Below are 7,774 nucleotides of genomic sequence, written 5' to 3' on the forward strand. Positions count from 1 at the left end.
ACATACAAATATGTGAGGTTCTGGGTTTTTTTTAGCCAGCCAATACCTATCATGGTGTTATAGTTGCACTATTGTGACATAGAAACATTTTGATCCCTTGACATTTTAAGCATCGCACGTAATGCTAGAGTGTGTGCTGCATGATGCAGCCCTTAAATTTGCTATCAACAACTTTGGTTCCCTAGAATATACAGGCTTATGCAGCTGATTCAAAAGTGCTGTCCCTATAAAAGCCAACCCGCAAACTAATCTCCTAAGAATATACAGGCTTATGCAGTTGATTCAAAAGTGCTGTCCCCATAAAAGCATTGCTCTCCATCCCTAGGTCCCCAAGCCTATATAGGCTTATAAAAGCAAACCCATAAGTACTTCCCCATAAGGTATAGTCTGATGATGGTTGCCCCTCTTGTTATCTATCCCTGGGTCCCTAAGTCTATTACAGGCTCATAAAGCAGACCCAAAAGTGCTGCCCCATACAAATTTTGGCTTAAGCAGGCTGCTCCTCTCTCTCATTCCATCACTGACTCCTTAAGTTTATATAGGCTTCTACAGCAGACTCAAAAGTGCTGCACCCATGGAAGCATTGCTCAGAGCGGGCCACCTTTCTTGCCCTCTTCCCTAGCAATAATACTGCTTGCAGAGCTCATCCTTTCCAGCTGAGAAAGACAAAATATCAAGAAAGAAAGAAGCAATGCCAATACTGAGCAATAGCTTATTTGTTAACCATTGAAAGATCCAGGGCAAAATGCAGAGCCTGAATGAATAGAATTAATACAATAAGGTGTTGTATATATATTTATACATACAGTGCCACCTCGACTGGCTTCCGTGCCGGTGGCATGTAAAATGCACCAATCCGACCATGGCCATTGCCAGCCTCGCCTGGCACCTGTGCGGGTGGCACGTAAAAAGCACCCACTACACTCACGGAGTGGTTGGCGTTAGGAAGGGCATCCAGCTGTAGAAACATTGCCAGATAAGACTGGAGCCTGGTGCAGCCTTCTGGCTTCCCAGATCCCCGGTCGAACCGTCCAACCCATGCTAGCATGGAGAACGGATGTTAAACGATGATGATGATGATGATGATACACACATAAATAAAATGAATGCATGTGAGTATGTGTGTGTGTGTGTGTGTGTAAGACCTCCAATGAACAGCATAAGACTGGAGGAGCACAAAGAAAATGTGAGTCACACAAGTCCAGAGTCAACTCTTTGCCTTCATTCTCCACAGACCACCAGTGCCCGACCTGCAGTAGAACCTTATAGAGCTTGTATTAGACTGATCAGCTTCAGCTAGACACACTGTAACCCCTCTTTTCCCATGTGATGTCCTGATCATCATCGATGACAGATTAATATTATTATGCTTAGATTAGCTAGATGGTAATGTGTTAAAGTTGTGTCCTTGTTATAGCCTGTAACTTAGTTCAACAAAATATAGGTAGGCACAGGAGTGGCTGTGTGGTAAGTAGCTTGCTAACCAACCACATGGTTCCAGGTTCAGTCCCACTGCATGGCACCTTGGGCAAGTGTCTTCTACTATAGCCTCGGGCCGACCAAAGCCTTGTGAGTGGATTTGGTAGACGGAAACTGAAAGAAGCCCGTCGTATATATGTATATATATATATGTATGTGTGTGTGTGTTTGTGTGTCTGTGTTTGTCCCCCTAGCATTGCTTGACAACCGATGCTGGTGTGTTTATGTCCCTGTCACTTAGCGGTTCGGCCAAAGAGTCCGATAGAATAAGTACTGGGCTTACAAAAGAATAAGTTCCGGGGTCGAGTTGCTCGATTAAAGGCGGTGCTCCAGCATGGCCGCAATCAAAATGACTGAAACAAGTAAAAAGAGAAACAAAAAGAGAAAGAGATGGTAAAATAAATATTGGGAGCAATATGAGTGGCTAACATTTTTTTCAAGAAACTGCCCCAGCATGGCTGCAGACCAGGAGTGAAACCAGCGAACACTCATAGCACACATAAGAAAACTCTGAAAAAAAGTAATTAAGAAATAATGGAATAAAGTGCAAGGAATGTCCACTGTTTATTCTTATAGAGAAGAGTACAATAAGGGGCAGCAGTGACCAGTGTGTTGTTTACAGTGTCAAAATATTCTCTAAAGGAATTATTGATCTTCACTCTGTTTCTTCTAGTTCCATGCATTGACTTGACAGATTCGATGAATATTTCATATATTCACAGCTTCTGCAATAGAGATGTGCCTGTTTTGTGGTTGAGGTATTGTATTTATGGTCGAAAGGTTAGATATCCAAGCATTGCTTCATGACTTGTATTATGCCCTATTGAGAGGCACTGTCCAACGCAATTGAATAGAGACAAATTGTTGTAAAAATCCTGTAAAAAAAAAACCCACCTTTCCACGATTTTTATAAATCTTTTTTAATCTATTTCTTTATTCCTAAAAATCTTTGCTGATCCATTCTTTATACACAACCTTAAGACATCTTTATCTCTCTGCTGAAAGTTTTCTCATTTTTTTTTTTTTTCTATGTTCTAAATGTATGTTTATTCCTACGGTTGCTTTTTATGCTATCATCATATATCCTTTGCTAGCAAACTATCAATTACAAATATCCAATACATTTTTTTCTTATATAGCTTTCAATCAATCTTCTACTTCTTTAAAATAACTATATCAGTCAATTTGGTCAATATACATATTCTCCTTGCTCACTTTCTGAAGTCCCTAGCAACTATTTGCTTTGTATCTGCTAACTCAAGTGCTTTTCACATAAAATGTGCTCCTAAAGAACCAAGACAATGTAATGTGCTATTCGGAATGGCACAGAGCTGGAGAAATTTCCTTATCTGAACCTGTTTAATAAAAACTAACATAATGATGTATTCAGCAAGAATGTATCCCATGGTTATGACTCAAAAGGATGGATCAAATCATGTTTTTAATGCATGAATTAATTTTTTATTGCCACTAAATGAAGCTAGCTATATGGTAACCAACTACTTTTATACATTGTAGTTTTTCATGTGATTTTTCGTACATTCTTTACTGGATACTAACATTTCAAATGAATATGTTACTAAACTATAAGAATCAAAAAGAAAAGCGGGATATATACATACATATATATATGTGTGTGTATGTATATATGTGTGCATATATATATATATATATATATATATATAAAAGGAATGAAGAAAATGCTGACAAATAATTGAAGTAATTTAAGTAATTTAATTAGGTGAAAGTTCTTTTACCGGTTGTGCATTTGTTATGCTTATCAAAATATTTTGATAAGCTAACAAATGCGCAACCGGAAAAAGAACTTTCACCTAATTAAATTACTTAAATTACTTCAATTATTTGTCAGCATTTTCTTCATTTCCTTTTTTATATATCACCACTCGTGTTCGACATCTCCTTTTTTTAAATATATATATATATATGTAATATATATATGTATGAATATATATATATATATATATTATATATATATATATATTATATATAATATATATTATATATATATATTATATTAAATTAGAGATAAAACCACTATTAGGCAAATCAAACAATGAAAAACTTAAGCCAATACATAAAATTAATTAATTTATATTATTTTAAATATATATCAAAAGTATTAAAAGTTTAATAAAAGATAATGAGTAAAATTTAATATAATATAATATTTTACTATAAAATTGGATTCAATCCTAAATCTGATTTTTCCCTGTAAGTTTGGATTTATTCCCTAATATTTTATTATATATATATATATATATATATATATATATGTATAATATATATATATATATATGCGTGTATATATATATATATATATATATATATATATATATATATATATATATATATATGTATATATAACACATATATATAAGACCTTAGTAATCCATATGGGATGGATTCTTAGAAAGTTGTCAGTCACAGCAAAAGGATTATCCCCGGCTTTGTTCATCTATTGAAATTGAAATCCAAGTGATTTAGTGGTCAAAACAAAGTGACGACTAAATGGTTTAATAATGGATATCAAATGTTTTGGGAAAGAGTTTTAATTAAAATCCTATGACAGTGATTGGATGATGATTCATGTCATCTTATGTGTAATTCAAAAGGATTAAGGTAGAACAACTGCACTATTTACTATATGTTTCAGCATGTTTCTTCAGTTTTTCTAAGATCAATACATGCATGCATTACATTAGCACATTTCTCCTGGCTTTATCTCCGTTTTCTCTGATATTCAATTGTTCTGACCACCCACTTGGACAAAACAACCTTGTTTAGACTCATTTACTTAGCTGTTGCATTAATTCAGAGAACTTGAAATGCACACAATTCATTATTTAACTGGCTGCTGAATCACACCACTTCTATTCTGACAAGAGCTCTATTCTCTCTACTTTCACTTTCGTTTACATGCCTACAAAGAATAGGATCCACTTAGAATCACTAACTGAATTCTACAGCAAACTTGCAATAATTGACCGGTTTTGAGTGTATTCAATCTATTAAGAAAGAAAAACAGCCAAAGTTCTCTGCTAATTGTCAGACTCCTTGTGAATAGTTCTCATTTGGAAATGGTATTCTTTCCATTAAACCAAAGTATGTATCGGAAACTATTTCACAGAGTTTACAACCAAGGAAAAGAAAAGCCAATCCTTCAATAGAGAATTTTGTTTGAATTCTAAGCATTTTTTCCAGTTATCAAATGGAAATTCCGTTGACCTTTGATTCTTTTGTACAAAGATAAGGACTTATGTAGGAAAAGAATTAAAGGAGGGAAAAAATAAAAGATTAAGACCATTTTCTTTGACCTTCTTTATGCTTGAGAGAAACTGCTTTCCTCTCCCATCCTTTCTTTCCCCCCTTCCTTCCTTCCTTCCTCTCCATCCTTCTACTTTCTGACTTCAGGCTTGTCTGTCTGTTCATAGATCTAGTTGAAAATATATTCTTAACATTTCATTGTCTCTCTCTCATCAATAATGTTCCTCCTTTAGAATTCCAACTGTTTCATTCAAGAATGCCCTTTCCCACCATTCTCTTCACTCTCCCAATCACCATATCTGTTACTTTCTTCCTTTCATTCCCAAGCTTTCTTACATTGTCTCTTTTGCTTTTTGTCTCTCTTTATGTATTCTTCCTTTTCACTCGATCTCTTTCTTCTTTTATTTTTTCACCCACACTCAAACATCTAAAAGCGCTATCTTCCTCTCTCTCTCTCTCTGTCCACTTCTCCGTTTCTTCCACAAGCCCTATCTTTCTTTCTCTTTCACTTTCCTCTACCCCACTCTCTCTTTCTCACTCAATCTATCTATCTATCTATCTCTTTCTCTCTTTCTTACTCATACACACATACACACACACACACACAAACACACACAAGCACAAAGAATATGAAAAGACATGGAGTCTTAAAGAAATACACATAGAAATTCTCTTTTACCCACAGCTTACACTACAGTTGCCCATATTTCTCAGGCATCTTCTTTCTCGTTATCTATATTTGTCTGTTTGTCTGTCTGTCTGTCTATTTATATGTATATATATTTTATATTACATATTTATATATTATTGTATATATATATATATATATATTATATTATATATATATATAATAATAATAATAATAATAATAATAATAATATATATACATATATATATGTATACACACACACACACACACACACATATATATATATACATACATATAAATATTTATATATATATATCATCATCATTTTTTAACGTCCGTTTTCCGCGGTAGCACGGGTTGGATATATATGTATGTATATATATATATGTGTGCGCGCGTGTGTGTGTGTGTGTGTACACACATGTACACATGCACACACACATATAGGCATGTGTGAATGTATATGTTTTATAAACACAGACACAGAAACATCAATGTGTGGGTATGTACATACATAAACATGTCTTCACACACACACACACACATATATATATATTATATATATATATATATATTATATATTTATAAATATATATATAATATATATATATATATATATATATATGTACATATATACATTTATGCTTACATGGTTCCATTCAGTTCAGTCTCATTTGCATTGGAAATCCTAAAACTTTTAGCAATTGCCATGCAATAGAAATACTTTCAAGACCCATATTCAAGATGTTCTATACCACTGCAATATCATAATTTATCAAATTCATTAACGAAGCAACACTGCATTATATTGTGTGTTGAACATCGGTTGTAACAATAACATTTATTTGCTTCACATATAGAACAAGAGGAATAATTGGTGCTGTTTGTTCATGTAAAGCTTGCGAAAGAAGAGGAAAACCAAGAAGATATAGGCCTAGGCATTGTTGTATTGTTAAGAAGTCAGTTTCATGGACATGTCATTCCAGTTTCAATATCCATGTGCACTGCATAAAATTGTAGGCAAGTGTTTTTGTACTCCTGCTGGATCAATGGTGTCGAACAATAACTTGCAAGGGAAATTTGTTTGATGCAAACTATCTGAACCCCTGTGATCTATATACATATATAGTTAAGGTGGCGAGCTGGCAGAAACGTTAGCATGCCGGCGAATGCTTAGCGGTATTTTATCTGCCGCTACGTTCTGAGTTCAAATTCCGCCGAGGTCGACTTTGCCTTTCATCCTTTCGCGGTCGATAAATTAAGTACCAGTTACACACTGGGGGTCAATGTAATCGACTTAATCCGTTTGTCTGTCCTTCTTTGTCCCCTCTGTGTTTAGCCCCTTGTGGGTAGTAAAGAAATATATATACATATATACGTATGTATGTATATAGATGCCAGGTCATATATATATATATATATGTGTGTGTGTATACATGCATACATACATATATACATATACACACATATACATATATATGTAAAGAAAATTTAGATTCTTGATAAACCCATGCTTATCCTTGTCTTTACCTATAATTTATGAACATAATATGCTTGCATATGTATGCCCATGGTTAAACATAGGTGATATACCGGTAGTATAATGAATCCATCTATCCCTTAGATGGTTATTTTAAACTCTAACTCAGCAAGCCTACATACACATATATGTACATAAATGTGTATAAATACTTATATATACATATATATAATATATATATATATAGAAGGCGGTGAGCTGGCAGAAATGTTAGCACACCGGGCGAAATGCGTAGCCGTATTTCGTCCGCCGTTACGTTCTGAGTTCAAATTCCGCTGAGGTCGACTTTGCCGTTCATCCTTTCGCGGTCGATAAATAAAGTACCAGTTATGCACTGGGGTCAATGTAATCGACTTAATCCCTTTGTCTGTCCTTGTTTGTCCCCTCTGTGTTTAGCCCCTTGTGGGTAGTAAAGAAATATATATATATACATATATATATATATTATATCAATCTGTCTATCCGTCTATCTACCTCTGTCTCTCTTTCTCTCACTTTACACACACACACACACACAAACACATAGACATGTACATATATACATGTAGGCATATAGTACTATCTTAACCAATATGACAGTAAGCAATCATTCCAGAAGATATAGCTCTCTACTTTTAGCTGGTCAAGTAACCACATACAGATTCTTTTCAAACTGTGCATAACTGATGCAATTCATTGCATTGCATTGAATCTCTGTAAATCTGAGTGTAAAAAAAAAACAATAGTTAACACAATAAGTGCTAGACAGAAATGGCTACAAGAGTCAACATGGTTGACTAAGTCCCTTTTAGGTGGAGCCACAGCAAGGCTGGCTATATCCA

General features: G+C 34.4%; 1 protein-coding gene across 2 annotated transcripts in view; it reads right to left on the reverse strand.

Annotated features, from left to right (window-relative positions):
• LOC115219236 (protocadherin-19) overlaps positions 1-7,774 on the reverse strand; it is a 395,408-nt gene that overhangs the window by 52,281 nt on the left and 335,353 nt on the right. The window lies entirely within an intron of this gene.

The sequence above is a fragment of the Octopus sinensis genome, linkage group LG14, assembly GCF_006345805.1.
Source record: "Octopus sinensis linkage group LG14, ASM634580v1, whole genome shotgun sequence".
In the NCBI taxonomy this organism is placed as follows: domain Eukaryota; kingdom Metazoa; phylum Mollusca; class Cephalopoda; order Octopoda; family Octopodidae; genus Octopus; species Octopus sinensis.